Genomic DNA, 16,827 nt, shown 5'->3' on the forward strand with positions numbered 1-16,827 from the left:
TCTTTTGTAAGATTATGTAGGCAAAATTGTATACCAATTTTAATTTAAGTAATTTAAAATCAAAAATTTTCTTTAATACAGATGTGCTTGTTTTACACTATATAAGAAGATTAGTGAAAAAAAAGATTCTTAAATTATATTAATACAGGGAATGATACATAAAGTAATATGTAACTAACTTCTGCTGACAACAATAGACGCACGTAAACACCTGTACAGTTGTTGGGTTTAAATGTGTACGGGAGGGGGATATCAGTTCACTGTCGCTGACGGTGTAGTCTCATGCGTCAGTACCATGCTTCGCGTCCGACGGTTAACCTTCTGCAGTTGAAAGCCCTGTTAAATGCACATAACTGAGTATTAACTTATTTTTTTATATAACCGATGAAAGTATTTTATATTTTACTTAATATTTATTTTCACGCAGTTCGTTAAAAATAACAAATAGTTATTGAATCTTGAAATCTGTATTTATTCGAGAGTTTAATTACTTAAAGTTGTGATAAAATTTATTTATTTCATTTTTGTGATAGTGTAAGTGTAAATAAAATATTGTGCTGTTTTTTTTTTTTTTGTGTGTGTTTTAACATCAAAATGCAACTGTAATTTAATGATAGTCACAAAAGGTAATTCAAAATTCATAATGTTATAGTTATTATTCTAAATATTATTTTCCATCTTAATTATTCATTGTAAATTGAATTTAAATGTGTTACTTTATACACAGTATAAAAAATTTATTAAGCTAAAAAAATATTGTAGGATAAAACTAAATAATTAAATGATATTGGATGAAGAGGAAGGAAATATTACTTTAAAATTTGTCCCGATAATATTAACCATGCTGTCTATGGGATTATTTTTTTTTTCTATTAATTTTAAGTTTTTAATTTATTAAGAGGTAAGATATTGATATCTATAAACATATCATTTATTTTTATCAGCGGAATAATAATAATCGATCTTGATTTGGATAAAGTAATCGATATAACCGATTTTTTATTTATCGACTTTTGTTAAAACTTAGTAGAAAAAAATCTTGATAACAAAAATTTTATTTTTTCATTTTAAGTAAGTCCGAATACTCGTGTATTCGGACTTACTTAAAATGCCTAATTACTAAATGCCTAATCTGTACGCATGAACGATCATGCGTACAGATTAGGCATTTAGATATTTTAAATATATTATTATTAATTAAATTTTAGGTGCAATTTATTTTTAATTTTTTCACGATATTTTAACATTGAAGAATTTAATAAATTTTTAGTTTTCCAAATCGGAAAACTTATTTTTTGTTATTTAATTATCAGGAAATTAAAGTCTATAAAATATATTTAGACCCATCGGTTAAATAAATGCGTTACTTTATACTGCACATGTCTAGCTTCTACACTCATAGTAGTACATAGAAATTACCCATCTCGTGTTCAAAGAACGATTTGTGACTATGTAGCCGTTTTCTTTGTTTTTTTTTATAAGCGTTTTTGTTGAAAACTTACCTTGTTCTAACTAAACTTTGAATTTATTTGTAATTCGTAATTAAAAACGGTTTCAAAAAGTTTCTGAATTTTATACTTTAGAATTACTCCATTGTTAACATGCTATACGGTCATGTACGATTATCCGGACTTTGATATACTCGGACCACGACCGTTGTATAACCTATCTCTTGTGGACCAGTTATATTATCTGTTTAAGTGCGCGCGTGTGTTTTCTGCAGAGACTTCATTCGATTTTATGACGAAAATAATTTAATTTATCACATGTAAACTTTTTTTAATTAAAATGTATGAATTAGAAGGATTGGTATTATTAAATTAGATTTCGACACGGTTGATCTCCGGGGCAGAATTGTAGCGTCTCGGCCTTTCATCTGGAGATCTCGGGTTCGAATCCTGGTGAGACATGGCATTTTTCATAACCTACAAAATTCCATGAGAAATGAGTCAGGTTCAATTTGGATTAAAACTGAATATAATTCCTCAAATTCAGTATTGTTGTCCTATTACATGATGTATATAATATTTTATCCTTTGAATGCATTCTCTCATAAACCATCAAAATGGGAAGAAAAGGGAAGAACAAATGACCGTAATACACTTTGTATGGTGAATGTACATGAATGTCTACCTTTTCTGAGTTAAGAGTTGAAGTATATTATAGATACTACTTTTGTCGAAATGGAAGTTTTTACCATTATTAAAGAAGACTATAGTAGAGTTACCCTTAAGTATAATAAATTCTTAGAATATTACAATGAAAACTGTGGAGTCAATCAAAAAATAATTTTAAATGATAAATTTAGTCGAGATATATATATAAGGAGTGCTATATAAGGTTTAAACACAATCTCAGTCTTTTGTCTACCAAAATGAATGGTAATTGAAACATCTGCTCACCATAATCAATCGTAATTGGAGACATCTGCCCTCCATAATGGATAAAAATTGGAGATATCTGCCTGCCATAATGAATTTTAACTGGGCAGATTGTACTATGGTGCCATTTGCGAATAAGAGATCATCAATAAGGTTTAATGTTGTATGTTTATAATAAACCTATAGTTCTACAAAATCCCAATCATTCAATTTAACTTGTACTTTAATAATATATTGTAATTTACTGTAACCACGTTTAACATTTATTATAAACTGTTGATATTTATATTATCAAGAGTATTTGATCAATTTTATCATTTCAATTTGTTTACCACAAATGCCTGATTTTGATCTAAAGTTTTTATTTGTTGTCATTTGGCAATAGTCAATAAATTGTTAACATGTTCACTCTTTTTCTCACAGTTAATTACAATGAGTTTGTGTTGGCGATATTACATATTACACCATCAACAGTATTATAGTAATAGGACAACAATACTGAATTTGAGGAATTATATTCAGTTTTAATCCAAATTGAACCTGACTCATTTCTCATCGTATTTCACTATTTACAAGACCACAGAAATATCATCACGTCATTTTCTCATTGTACGTCTATTAATTTTTATACTTAATTTTAATTACCTAAAAATTTCCAATTACTTACTTAAGCCACTGTAACTACTTCAAAGGTTAGTGTAAACTATTTAATGATGTCAGTCTAAAAATTATTTTCATTATTCCCATCAACGCAACAATTGGCTTTACCTTATCGTAACTTTATGTTAAAGACTTATTATTGTACATATTCATTAGTCCATATTAAATGAAATTTCTTCATCCATGCAATTGATACAGGAATTTTTACCAAAGTTTATTCAGGTTATGACAGCCTAGCATCAGTTGTTAATGTATTTATTGATGATTCATTAATTGTTTATTACCAATCTAAATTAAATAATATTTAAAAAATGTAATAACATATTTTTAATTATTATTGATATTTTTTCAAATGAAATCATGTTGTGAATGATTTAAATATTTATATTTTATATTATTGTATTTCCATTGATTTGTTTTCTCACAATTATTATTAGTAGTAATATGCACATAAATGTTGTATATTATTGTTATAACCTAATGCATATTTATATTGATGTATTTATACATATTGCTCTATACTCTAAACAATTTACAGACTACTTATTATACTACATTCATACGCACATATGCTACATACAAACGCACATGCAAACAACATTTACATAAACATTGTTGATTATCAAAGTTGCAAGACACCATTTAATATATATGATTGATTATTTTTTAAGGTGCAATAAATTACTATACTTATTATTGAATCATTATATTATACATCATTTACACTTAATTTGCCAATGGCATTACCATAGTTTTACCTATTAGTTAATCTCTGGAATAGGTGGCGCCACGAACACCATACGTTAACCAAATCCTAATTTATATGATTCTATGTACAAGATTATGCAAGAATATTTATATGTTTACGTACTTAATAACCTAGTTTATTTGTTTGTGAAGATTATGAGTATTTGAGTATTATTATTATTATTATTATTACTATGCATTATTATTATTAATTTGTGATTATTATTATTAATTTGTGATTATTATTCATTGTGTAATTGAGTGATCACTATTAATATTAAATCAGAAATAAATGTATTAACAAGCTATTCAATTATACTAGTAATAAATAAGCAATTTGCATGATCGAACTGTTGGTTATTTTCTAAGATACAAGAAGAGATTATATAAGTTATTTATGTATAATTGTATGATTCAATTTGTATTATAGTATATTTTTATTTATTCATTGTCTGCTTTGTGCAATATATTTATTCATAACAATAATATTAGTGAGATTATAAACCAAGATTTTTAACATTACTTTTCAAGTTATTAGTTGTAACGTTTTTATTACAATATTAAAAGAGAAAAAATCATTCGATTTTTGGCGGGTAGTTATGGTAAATTCCATGCATCATCTCCTTTCTAATTATAAATAAATAAATACATTCTGTCACGTTCTTTTTACTCTTCCGGAGTTGTTATATTATGTAGGCTTCCACCAGCTGTTATTTATCATCTATTATAGTAATTACTGTTTAGTTCAGTATTAAGTAATACATCATGGCATCATCATTATGAACACTTATTCATTTACAATAATGTAATAAAAATGTAATAATTATAATATTAAAATAAATATAAATATGTAATAATAATAAGATAAAAGAAATTGTGAAATTAAATAGAAACTGAGCGATTTATTTCCTATATATTTATTACTGAACCGGAAAATATGGATGTAGGGTATAATGAAACCTAACTTAGGTATTGAACTGAGGCAGACAATGTTCTACACCATTCAATAATCCCTTCAATGGATTTAAATTTCGCAATAACATTAAAATACTACCTTCTTTTAAAGTAATCATGTGGGACGGCAAACTACTCAATTCGGGACTATTTAAAAATTCGTTAGGAAACTGCAATAATTCACTTTCTTCCTCTGTTATAAATGTATTCACACCATTATAATTTCTCGATTTTCCTGAGGAAGATTTTTATGGATTGAGTTTTCAAATTCGGTGTTGAGTCATTTGATGGTGCTTGCTGAAGTGAGTGTTTCAAGACCTAAACGAATTCTGTAACTTAATTAGTTGCTGAGATATGAAGGTTTGAGTATATTTTTAAGAGTGTTTTTTAATGTTTGAGGTATTTTTAAGAGTGATTATTTTTGAGAGTGAGTGAGTATGTTCCTCAAAAATGTTTTCTGAATTGAGTGTTAGAAGTCGCTGTGGGCTCTCATTTTATGGTGCTTTTGTGGTGAGTGTTTAAGACCTATAAAGATTTAGAATCTTAATTAGTTTTGAGATATATCTAATTGAATGCGATTCAGGTAACGTTTTGAATATAATGCTATGTTCCCTTAAAAATCTTCTCATAATTGAGTGAGCCTAGTCGGTGCATGCTGGTTATCTGTGACCTGAGTGTTTTAAGACCTCAGCGATGTATGTGACTCAGTTCAGTTAGTGACTGAATAATTGCAGAAAAACTAAATTTTCATCGTATTCAATATAGAAATTGATATTTGTTTTAATGGTAAACTAATACAAGCGTGAGTGGGCTCATGTGCTTTTAAAACATTTACATACTTATAAAACACTGAAGAAAGAATTCCAACTATTTCAATTTAATTTTATTGTATAAAATCAAGTAAGGCTAAAAAGTTGAGAATCGTAAAAAATAATGTTCAGTTTTTGAAAGAAAAGAAATTTATTAATATTATTTTATTAGTGTAACGGAAAATTGGGATGATAAGGATATAAAAATCATGATTAGCAAATTACCCTCATCCAGTTAAATTACAAGAATTATAAAACCATTTATTTGTTTCAATAGTTATTTTAATTAAATACTATTATACAAAAATAAGAATTGAGGTGGAAAGTATACGTGTGCATTTGTATCATCATTCTTCAGTATATATCATTAAGATCATTAAAATACCTTCTTAGTTCTCTGTATTATTTTTTGCCTAATATATGTTTTATGTATTTACATTATGTATAATGTATTTTTTTTTATTTGAATACATATTATTATATGTATTTTTAGGTAGATTTTGGTTATTTATTTATTTTTCTGAAAGATGTAAATGTAAAATCTGTTTTTATTTAATAATTAACTGCATTTAAAATACTTTTTTATTTTGAATAAACCTTTCTTCTGAAATAGCAATATGAAAATTTATTGAATGAATTGTTTTATAAGAACTGTATCTAATTATTTGTTTGTTTCAGAAATCCCCTAGGCTCTCCTAATTAACAAATATAAATTTTTCAATGTATTTGAAAGTTTTATAGGTCTTTTGTATGTGAATAATTTTTTATGGATCTTGAGACTTTATTTCAGGCTGTACACAATTTGGAAAAATCGCATTTTTTTTTTAAATCTGGGTTGCAAAAACTGTCAGACCGATTTTTTTTTTAAATTTGGCGTGTTGCTTTTTCCTATCAAAAAGAAATAGATAGACTGTAATATGTATTTTAATAAACAATAATTCAAATATATGACTTAATTTTGAATCTTAATTTTATTATTAAAATCAATCGATGGATGAAGCCGTTACTTCTATCATAACAAAAATCAAATAAAATGTTATTTGATTTTTCATGAGATTTATTTAAAAAATCACGAAAGTTGTTGTGGTACACACTACCTTCCTCACATGAAACTAACACAATACTAAAGCTAAAGTATATTACACAAAAAAAAAGACAAATACACAAACCAAAAGAGATAAAATATATAAATATAAAGAAGTACAACAGGGAATGTACATAAGTTCAAAATTTGAAATATTTAAAGAAAGGACGAGCAGAAATTTTGTTCCCTAAGTTATTCATAAAACGTTTAACAGATAATCAACTACGTAGACTACTCCTAATTAAACGCCTCCTTCGGAGTGTAAATGTTATTGTTAGACTCACAATTACGTTGATTAAAATAAAAATTCAATGCCTCATTACCTCAATTATTGTAACTTCTTGTAGCTTTTATGAAAAATTCTTGTACTAAATAATGAATGAATCCCTGGAAACTAATGTTTTATAAACATCTGTCGTGATTTTTAAATAAATTTTGTAAAAATCAAATACGTATTTTGATTATTGTTGTCCTTTTTTGTTAAGAGGGATACACATCCCCCTATTAATCGCGGATCCTGGACAACAGTTCCTTGTTGCTGGATCTTTCTTATAAGGTGGCGGATATTTGTTTATTTAATGTGGGTTATATATTTGTTTTGTTTACGGACGGAATATTGGATTGCGTTCCGATCATTGCAGGTCAGTTTGAAATATCAGTACTTGGCCTATTCTTGGGTGACTAGCATGGTAATTGCGTCTTTCTTCCGGCGCGATTCCCTTTCAATACCTAAACTTAAGGCCTTTCGATGCTGGTGCCTTTCGGTCTTGCAGGAATGCGCCTGATGGGACCCTATTCATTAAAGGTGCTATGAATGCGGCTCCCTCCTTCGCCGGAGGAAGCCGCATGTGCTAACTGTAGTCCAAAATTGTAAGTTGAAAAAAGAAAGGGTGGTTGGTTAATATGGATTTTGCGGTGCTGTTCGTGTACTTTCATATTTTCGTTCGTATACTTTCAGGTATTTTGTGGGGATTTGATGGGTTTGTTTATCCCCTGACCACATATTTATTAAATAATATAGTAAAATTTTAACAGTTTTATTTATATTAATAAAATAACACTTTTAAAATAAGAGTAAAATATATTGATATAAAGTGGATATAGATATATTACGTGTATATCATGAATAGCATTCGCGATAAAGAGGAAAATATAGTTATAAATCAGACATGACGTAGACGGAAGTTATCGTAATAATGCAGACAACAAATGATTGAACATTTATTGTAAGAATATGGTTTGGTTTTGTGTCAAAAGGAAAATACCTTTTTAAAATGTGTGTGTGCGCGCGCTCGTGCGCGTGCGGGTGCGCGCGTTTATGGACGATAGAATTGTACTAAGTAATAATAATAATAATAGAGCCAGCAAAGGATGCTGAAATGAAAAGGTTAAACAGCCAGAGAATCGACTTACATATTACCACTCGTTAATAGCTCAAAAGCAAGAATTACTTTCAAATATACTGCTTGCTTTATTGGGGTCGCCTGTTTCCATCTTTCTTGGTATTTTACGTCGGTACAGATGGTGCAACAAACTGTTTTTCTTCACGTAACCCACCCCATCTTCAACGTTGTCTTTGTATTTGCATTTAATTTTCTTCTTCACTTTGAAATATTAATTTTCGGAATTAAAATTACGTTTACGCGATGACAAAATTAAAAGAAAATGTATTTTTCGTCAAGCTGAAAGAGTTTATATAATTTTTCAATATCTGCTAATAAATAAATAGTTCTAATCAAAATTTTAATAAAATCATTTTTTTTAACAATTATACAGAATTATTAAAAGCTCTTTGAAATAACAAATTTTGCTTTATTATATTACTTGATGACTAAATATTATATGATCTTTTTTTTTTAAATGGCGATGTTTGTTGATAAAATTAACTATTGAATAGAATTTTTACTTTTTATAATTGATTTTTTCACTCTTATTTTTAAAACATTTTTACTTGTATATTATTTAATACAATTTTAAATTTTTGCTATAATAAAAAGAGATTGACAGAAACAACTCTCTTACATACACAGACATTCTCCCTCTCTCACCCCTCTCAAAGTAACAAAATGTAAATAATTACATTTTGGGGCCTGTAACTTAAGTATAACAAAGAGATAGATGTCCAAAAGTTGAGAAAATCTCCTTCCAGTGTACATAAAGGAAAGCCTAGGGCCTTGACGTCAAGCTATTGGGGTGATATCTTCCAGTATTGCTGCGTAAAAAATTATTACATATAACTAAAAGAGGTGCATTAGTTTCTTGCTTTAAAAATATCCTTAGTTTTTATATCTGTGAATTAAAATATTATCAGTCGTATTATCTTTCTCTGAGAGTAATGATATAAAAATGCCGTAATTTTTGGTGGTAAATAGAGTAATACTTCCACTTGTAGGATTAAATATCATTCTTACTTCGTTGGTTTGTTTTAATTTGTAACGATATATTCGTTTTATTGAAGAAGCCACCACGAAACTAGTTCACTACTCTTTTCATTGTAAGCCTGAAACGTGATACTTTTTATTCTTGGAAAATGGTGTGTAATTTTCCGGGGTTGATTTGTGATTCATATCAGGTTATATGTTCACGTTTGAAAATTTATTTTTTGTAAAGAAAGTTGTCCAAATAACAAAACAACTTATGGTAGAGCATGAACTATTATACAGCACGATTTCACCTGGGCGCAAGGGATTTTTCATCATTAACTTAAAGTTTTAATTTTGCGTAGGTTCAGGTTCTATAATGAAGAAAATACCTTTAGCGGAAGTGTAAATTTATAGTAATTACAATAGTCCTATTTAGATTGAAAAACGTTTACTTAAACTGGAGTTCATAACTTAGTAAATAATCTGTTAAATCATTAAAACACAAAATACTACTTATACGAGAGTAGTTTAATAATTAAAGAGACGACTGTGAAAAAATTATTTATTCAATCACAATGAAACTAATTCTACTTTTCAACATTATCCCAGGCTACATTTAGCCTGCATTTAAATTTTTCTGTGAGCTGTCTTATTCTAGCAGAAAAGAATTTTTCACCTAGAGTCTGAATACTTCTTGATCCTGTCATTGCCGCCGAACTCAGTGCTAAGTAAAAATTATTTGAGAGGACCAAACAGAAATAAAATGTAACTGTTGTGAGATCGAGGCTGTAAGGTGGATGTGGCAACACCTTTCGACTCGACTTTTAATAGCTTCCAATAGTTTTTTTTTAGGGGTATGCGATTGGGTGTTATCATTCAAAAGAATTTCACGACTTGAGAGAACCATTATTCCATAACCATTTTCGGTTTTCACTCTAATTCTAGCATCCACCAACAGTTGTTTTTATTGATTGTGTAGTAGTGCTATTGATTATTCTTTCAAATAATCTAAAAAAAAATGGTTGGTTTTCTGAAATCAATGAGAAAAAAGGAATAAGTAAATTTTTAAATTAGTGAATACAAATCTTACGACAATTAGTCGTAAAATTTGGTTAGCTCATTCTTTGTTGATAAACTACTACCCAGTTTTATATTCTACTGCGCAAATTTAAGCAATTTAGTTTATGTTCTATTAAAAAGGTTCAGTTAATCTATCGTAAGGTTATATTATTACGTAAACAGCCTTTTCAATCTACAGTTTTAATTTCGTTTTAAAATAACACTTGTTTTTATGTTATTGTTATTGTATATATTTTTTTTATTATATTTTATATAAATGCAAAAAATTATTTTATTGATATGTATAAAATACATATTTTATATCTTAATATTTTCTGAAGTATTTTTTATTATAATAGAATTATATGCAGTTTTATTGTTTCTTACGACAGTCAGTATAGTTTTCACAAGTTTTACACAACTCGAAAAATTGGACCATAAAAAGCTAGGAATCTGCTCTTGGGTCTCTTTACTGCACCGTCGAGTTGCTCTTTATTGCATTTACAGAAATATATGGTATTTGAAAAGGAAGATAGGCTTTTCATGTAACTGTATAGTTGAGTGAATATAATATATATTGGCATTTAAACTTTTATTAAGTTAAATATAACACGTTATTGCTGTTATAGATGATAAGATTACACAAATCATTAATAGGAACATTATTAAATTCTGTAATATTTTAATTTATTATTTTTTAATTATTTAATTCACCAAATAAACAAATCACTTGTTCATGAAAACACGATTCCATTGTTTGTAGCGTGTGGAAAATGTCAAGAGAGCTTGGGACTAATTTTTTTTTTTAATAATGTTACGTTATATTAATTTAAATTCAATAGCAATAAATTTATTTTTATTCCGCATTTTTGTACTTAAGTGAATATATAAAGTGTTTTTTAACAAATTGTATTCTTTTCATTTAACACTATTAATGAAAGATCAACAGCAACATACGGTTTTCTTTTTTTTAAATAATTTAACAAAAGGAAAAAATAACGGTTTTACATAGTTAATTTATATAAAAAATAAAATATCTATTTATGAAGATTATAACTCCAATATAACAAAGATATTTTAAATTAAAATACAAAGTCAAATACAAACATTTGTTTTGAAATTTATTAACACAGGAAAAACTTTCAAAACATATTTATCGACTTTTTACATAGTTTCCCTGAAGTTATACACATTTTTTTTGGTACTAACGTATTAACGCCACCGCAGCTACAGCTTTATTTAAAAACAAAGTAGTCAATCGGATTTCGGTGGAAAATGAACAGTCTTTATTAATTATAATAAATGGTTATTTATATTTATTTATTTTTTAAATATAATTAAACCAATCTTAACCTACGCTCGCTTCGCTCGCTAACCTTGACTAATTAACAACGTAATTTTTTGAGTATATATTTAATAAATTCAGTTATTATTGCAATGATTTATTATTTATATAATCAAAACACTCCGTTAATTAGTCAAGGTTAGCGAGCGTAGGTTAAGTTTGGTTAAATTATATTTATAATATAAATAACCATTTATTAAAATTAATAAAGAAACTGTTTTGAATCTATGTTAAACTCTATATCGGCCCATTTTGAACCGAAATCCGATTGACTACTTTGTTTTTAAATAAAACTATAGCTGCGGTGGCGTTAATACGCCACCATTAAGTACCACTTTTTTTAATATATGGGAAACTTGAGGATCCCTTCTTTATAAAAAGTTTGAAGATTTGTCACGGGCCGATTCCGCACGAACGCTCTATTTCGTTTCTTTGGAATCTATGTCCTTCCAGTGTCTCCTTCAATGGCTAAAAAAAAAAAAAAATCGCAAGTGGATAAATCTGGTTTAAGGAGATGTTTTTCCCAGTAAGGTTTGTTCTGTTTATTCCGAATGATACAGTTGCGAGATGTCTGGCGTTGTCATGAAAGAAAGTCACATCTCTGTTTGGCTGACAATGCCTTTTGTTCAAGGCTTTCCATGTATCCAAAAGTTAGTAATAGTGTGTGAATTGTGTAATTGTGTGAATTTCGTATAGAAAATCACGCGTTTTCGTCTTTCCAGGGCAAGGCTTTCCGATACAACGTCATTCCCATACTCGGTGATTTCGAAACAGGAATTAGTGATGAACCCATATCTTATCACATGTGAGTATTCGATGAAAAAAATTTTTCCCTTTAATCAAAATCGATTTAAGAGCTTCTGGCGAATTTTCTGTTGGATCAAAAGTCTTGGAAACCATCTCGCTTAGACTTTGTGGAACCCAAGGTACTTCGTGATAATGGAATGAAAACTTCTATGACTGATACTCATTTCCGAAGCAGTTTCATCAACCGTGAAGTACCGATGGTCTTCATTGAGGTATGGCTCGATTGAATGTTATCCTTCACACTTATCCTTCTGTGTTTATTATGACCCTCATTTTGTGCAACTTTACGGCTCCTCCTTTAAATATGCTAGCCCAGTTGTAGATTTGGTTACTCTATATTGTAAAATTTTCAAACTACGCAAGCAATCTAGTCAAAATTTTCATAAGGTTTGATGCCCTCATTCGTGATAAAATTCAGGATAATACGCTGCGCAACTGATGATGGAATCTATTGCATTAATATGACGCTATATTCCCGAAAGACCCGATTGCAGACGCGACTGGAGATTCTATCCCCTCTCCATACCTCAACCCACGGACCCACTCATGTTTGTATGCAAGCCGTGAAGATAAAAGTCTGTTTATATTTGACTCTTGCAATAAACAGATGATGTCAGTATTCTTTTTAAATCTTACACCTACTTTAGAACACAAAATAACGTGTTTTATTCTATTCAAGAATGGTTCGCAGCCTGGAAAATAGAATAAATAAAAAAAAAACAATAGATCATTCATTATTTATTGACTTCTAAACCGTGCAAGTATAACTTTTAAGACCATTTCAATTTTAGTGATGGAATGTTGCTGTCTTAACCTTAAGATTCTGAGTATGAATCTTAAAAAAATTAATTTCTAATAATTAATTTTAAAAAAGAAGTAGGATAGTAATAATTAGATGTAGTTTACAGTTGTCGGAAGAAAAATAAATAAACTCATTAACTAAAACACGCATAATTAATTTTACTAACTCAAGTAAGTTGTTAAAGACGCACTCAATCCATAACGTGAATGGAAATCTCACATAACTCATACCTTAACACGCACTCCCTTAGATCTAAAGTTTTTTAATTACACAGATTGATGGGATGAAAGACATCATTCCCCCTACATCTATAAGTCACTATATATAAAGTGTATAAGTCACTAATTAGAAAAATTTAGGCTTATGACAGCCCAGCTTTCAAATGCTATCATCCGAAGATTCTACGTTAAATATCATCCAAAGATATAAATTAAAATTTCTTAGAGTAATGAAATAGCGATTTATTACATAAAAAATCGTGTACTCCACTAACGCTCATCTTGACTCAGGCATACCTAAGGTTTTGAACAAACTTACATTTCCTTTATATAAGCATACAACAGAGTCAGTTTTCAACGAAAAGACATTGTCTCTTTATATAGTGGGGAGAAGTTAAACAGTATAATCAAACATATTCAATGACATGACAGAAGACACAAGTCAGGTTTCTCCTAAAAATATTATGAGCACCCTCAAGGAAAATAAGCATCTTTATATAGACTTATTAGAAAAAATAAAAAGTGGAAATGATTTACAACTTTCTTAGTTTTACATTGCAAAACAATTATAATGCAGTGAATATTCAACCCTGTAATTAGTGATAACCTTGTTATCTTATATTCTGATATAAGTATCTGAACAATATTATAATTTACTGAAATATTTAGTGTAAAGTAACAAATTAATATTCCAATATCCATGCTGGACAATGTACTGCATAAATTCTCTCGTTTACAATAAATTGAAGATGTTATAAAAACTGGTTGCTAATTTAATTTTAATCCTCATCATCATCGAATTATCGTTAACTACCCAGAGCCGTATATAAGTCTCCATTCACCTTTATTCCCAGTTAAACGATTGAGTTCCTGATAATCCTATATCCTTTTAGCATAAATACTATTATATCTACAATAATTTTTACTTTTTTCTTTCTCTCCTTTTTTGTCCTTTAACTGAAAATTCCCGAAATTAAACAATCCTTTTTTTTTAATATCATGTTCCACAACAGTATAGAAATGAATTCATCAAAATATAACCATTCTTCAAGTCCAACTCCATTTTCTTCTTTCTCTATTTCCAATTGCAACCAGCTTTAGATATTGTAAGATAAGTTTGGGATTTATTCTTCGCTTCTTTTCTCATTCTTCAGTATTTTTTCTCCATTGTTTTCTTTACTACCTCCTGCAAACCCTTAAATTTCTTAATCCCTCCTCTAAACGTTTTTCTTTCCATAATGTCTTCCTTTTTAATGTCCATTTCTTATACGCGTACGTCTTTTTTTAACTTCTTTTATCCATTTGTTGATTGTTTTGGGAGTAAAGTTGAAAATTTTAAATATTTCTTAGTTATTCTTCAAGCATTCGGATTAATATACATAAATATTTACTTTTTTCTAAATCTGTCGGATAACTTTTCACTCTTTAAAAAATTCCTTTGTTATTTCTTTTTCTACATCCCACTTCTTTTTTTTTTATGCCTCGATATCTGTCACAGAATTTTCCTTATCTTCTTTTCTAATTCCTCTATTCCTCATATCCTCATTAAGGATTAACATACCGCATCATATAATTATATCGTAATGAGACTCTTGTTGCATAACAAATAATTTTAATTACTAAAAGTATATTCCTAAATATAATTAAAACGAAAAATGAGATTAATTTTAAACAATTTAGAATTTTGAATACTCTCAACGTATTATTTTTGTTTCAAAAATATTATTTTTTAATCATAATTATTATCCTTAATTAGAAATTTCAAGATATATATTTTTTAATTTGATTTTGCATTTGTTTTAGTATTTTTTTCTTTTGCTTTTTTAGACATTTCACTTCGACGTCCTCCTTAGTTATTACATCCTACATATTTAAGTATCTGTTTATATTAACTTATTTATTTAAAAGGAAATCTATTTATCTTTTCAACTGCTGTTATTTAATCAAGAGTAGATAGAAGGTATAAAACAAAGAAAATAGACAAGAGTTGATAACTTTTATTTTAAATAATTTCTCATTTTTATTTTCATTAAATTTTTTGTTTAAAATCTATTTATTTTTACTTAGCAGCTGTAATCCTATCTGTTTCATAAGACTGTGTGTGTGTGTGTGTGTATGCGCGCGAGCGTGCGCGTGTGGTTGAGTGCATTATTACGTTTACATGGTGTATATAAGTGATATATTGTTTTGTAATAGTAATGATTTTAGTAAGAGTTAAGAAAACCTAAGAGGCACACGGGAAAGCAATCCCATATCTACTATGTGTGTGTGACATAAGTACTCATGACAAAATGCTGTTTATTTTTCATCGATTTTCACCCTTAAAAAGTTATAGTTATCATTTGCAATTTGCTCACTGCTGTTTATTTGTTTAATTAATTTAACTCTTAAATATTCTTTTTTTTTAGATATACAAACCATCATGATGGATTGGTGTTAATACTTTTTTTAAATAGCAAATATAGCAAATCTCATTATATACCTGAAACTACTTCTCTGTAATTTTTTCTTCTCAACGTAATCCAGCTGTTCCTCTTCAATATTTCACATATGTCTATCATTAATGCTACCCTATTAAAGTAGTTAGAAAACTCGTATATATCATGGTCTAGTAGTATATTTAATCTGTTGCGACTTTTTTTTTAAATAGAGATAATTCCTAAACTGTGACCTGCAGTACCCAGGAATGCAGCTGAAACTGATCAGGGTCCATATAACAACTAAAATTAACCATTGTTTTTATAGCTTCTCGGACAGTATTTGTAACATGACTTTTTTCCAGACACTAGATAGGTGTATGGAAAAAAATTAGTAAGAAACCTGTTTAATTAATTTTAGTTACGATTTTATATTTATTATGCTGTCGTGACGTCAATTAACATAAAAACAAAACAGAAAGAATAGTGTAGCAGTAAATTCCACAATGCAGCATCTACTTGATAATTTTCTTCGTTCTTGGTGCAGAAGCTGTGCTGACTCGTTGCCTTGACAACAGTACCCAAATACAAGTTGTGAAACCAATCGATAAACATTTTTATTGTTTTAAAATCATTACGGTATTAATTCGGAGTTCTCAAAAAATTTGGGTAAAATGTATTATAATTGCCCTGTTTAGCAGATTATCTTCAGCCAGATCGTTTATAACTATTTAATATTTATTCATTCCTATAAATCTTTTAATTTATATTATTTAATGTAAAAATTGTACATAAATATGTAGACATTTAAAGTCTAAAAAATTTTGGAAATTTTTTAGTTTAGTATCTTCGTTTTGGTAAAATTTATTATAAATTAAAAATGTAAGTGGTTTGGCAGCTCAAAATAGTTTTTTTATCATTATAAGTTAAGTATCATACGCAGTATTTCCAAGTAGATTATTTTAGTGTCTTGAAAGAATTCTGAAAGCGTATTAACTGGTAAAAATAAAAATTTATCATCTTTATTACAATTTTTTTATCCGTTTGTCTATTGCTGTGGAACTCTAATATTTAAATGAAGTTATCAATATCATCATTAACATTAATTTAAACATCATTTTTCAAGCCAAAAGGCCTTTCCGGCTCAAGAAATTTTAACCCACCTTTTCCTCTCTTTACCA

The 16,827-nt window shown here is 28.3% G+C and overlaps 1 protein-coding gene across 1 annotated transcript in view; it reads left to right on the plus strand.

Annotated features, from left to right (window-relative positions):
• Positions 1 to 486: 486 nt before the first annotated feature.
• LOC142322980 (uncharacterized) overlaps positions 487 to 16,827 on the plus strand; it is a 410,052-nt gene continuing 393,711 nt past the window's right edge. Inside the window, exon 1 of the mRNA XM_075362075.1 lies at positions 487 to 626. The gene's annotated coding sequence lies outside the window, so the exon portion shown is untranslated. The remainder of the gene's footprint in view (positions 627 to 16,827) is intronic.

The sequence above is a fragment of the Lycorma delicatula genome, chromosome 4 (assembly GCF_047948215.1).
Source record: "Lycorma delicatula isolate Av1 chromosome 4, ASM4794821v1, whole genome shotgun sequence".
Lineage (NCBI taxonomy): Eukaryota > Metazoa > Arthropoda > Insecta > Hemiptera > Fulgoridae > Lycorma > Lycorma delicatula.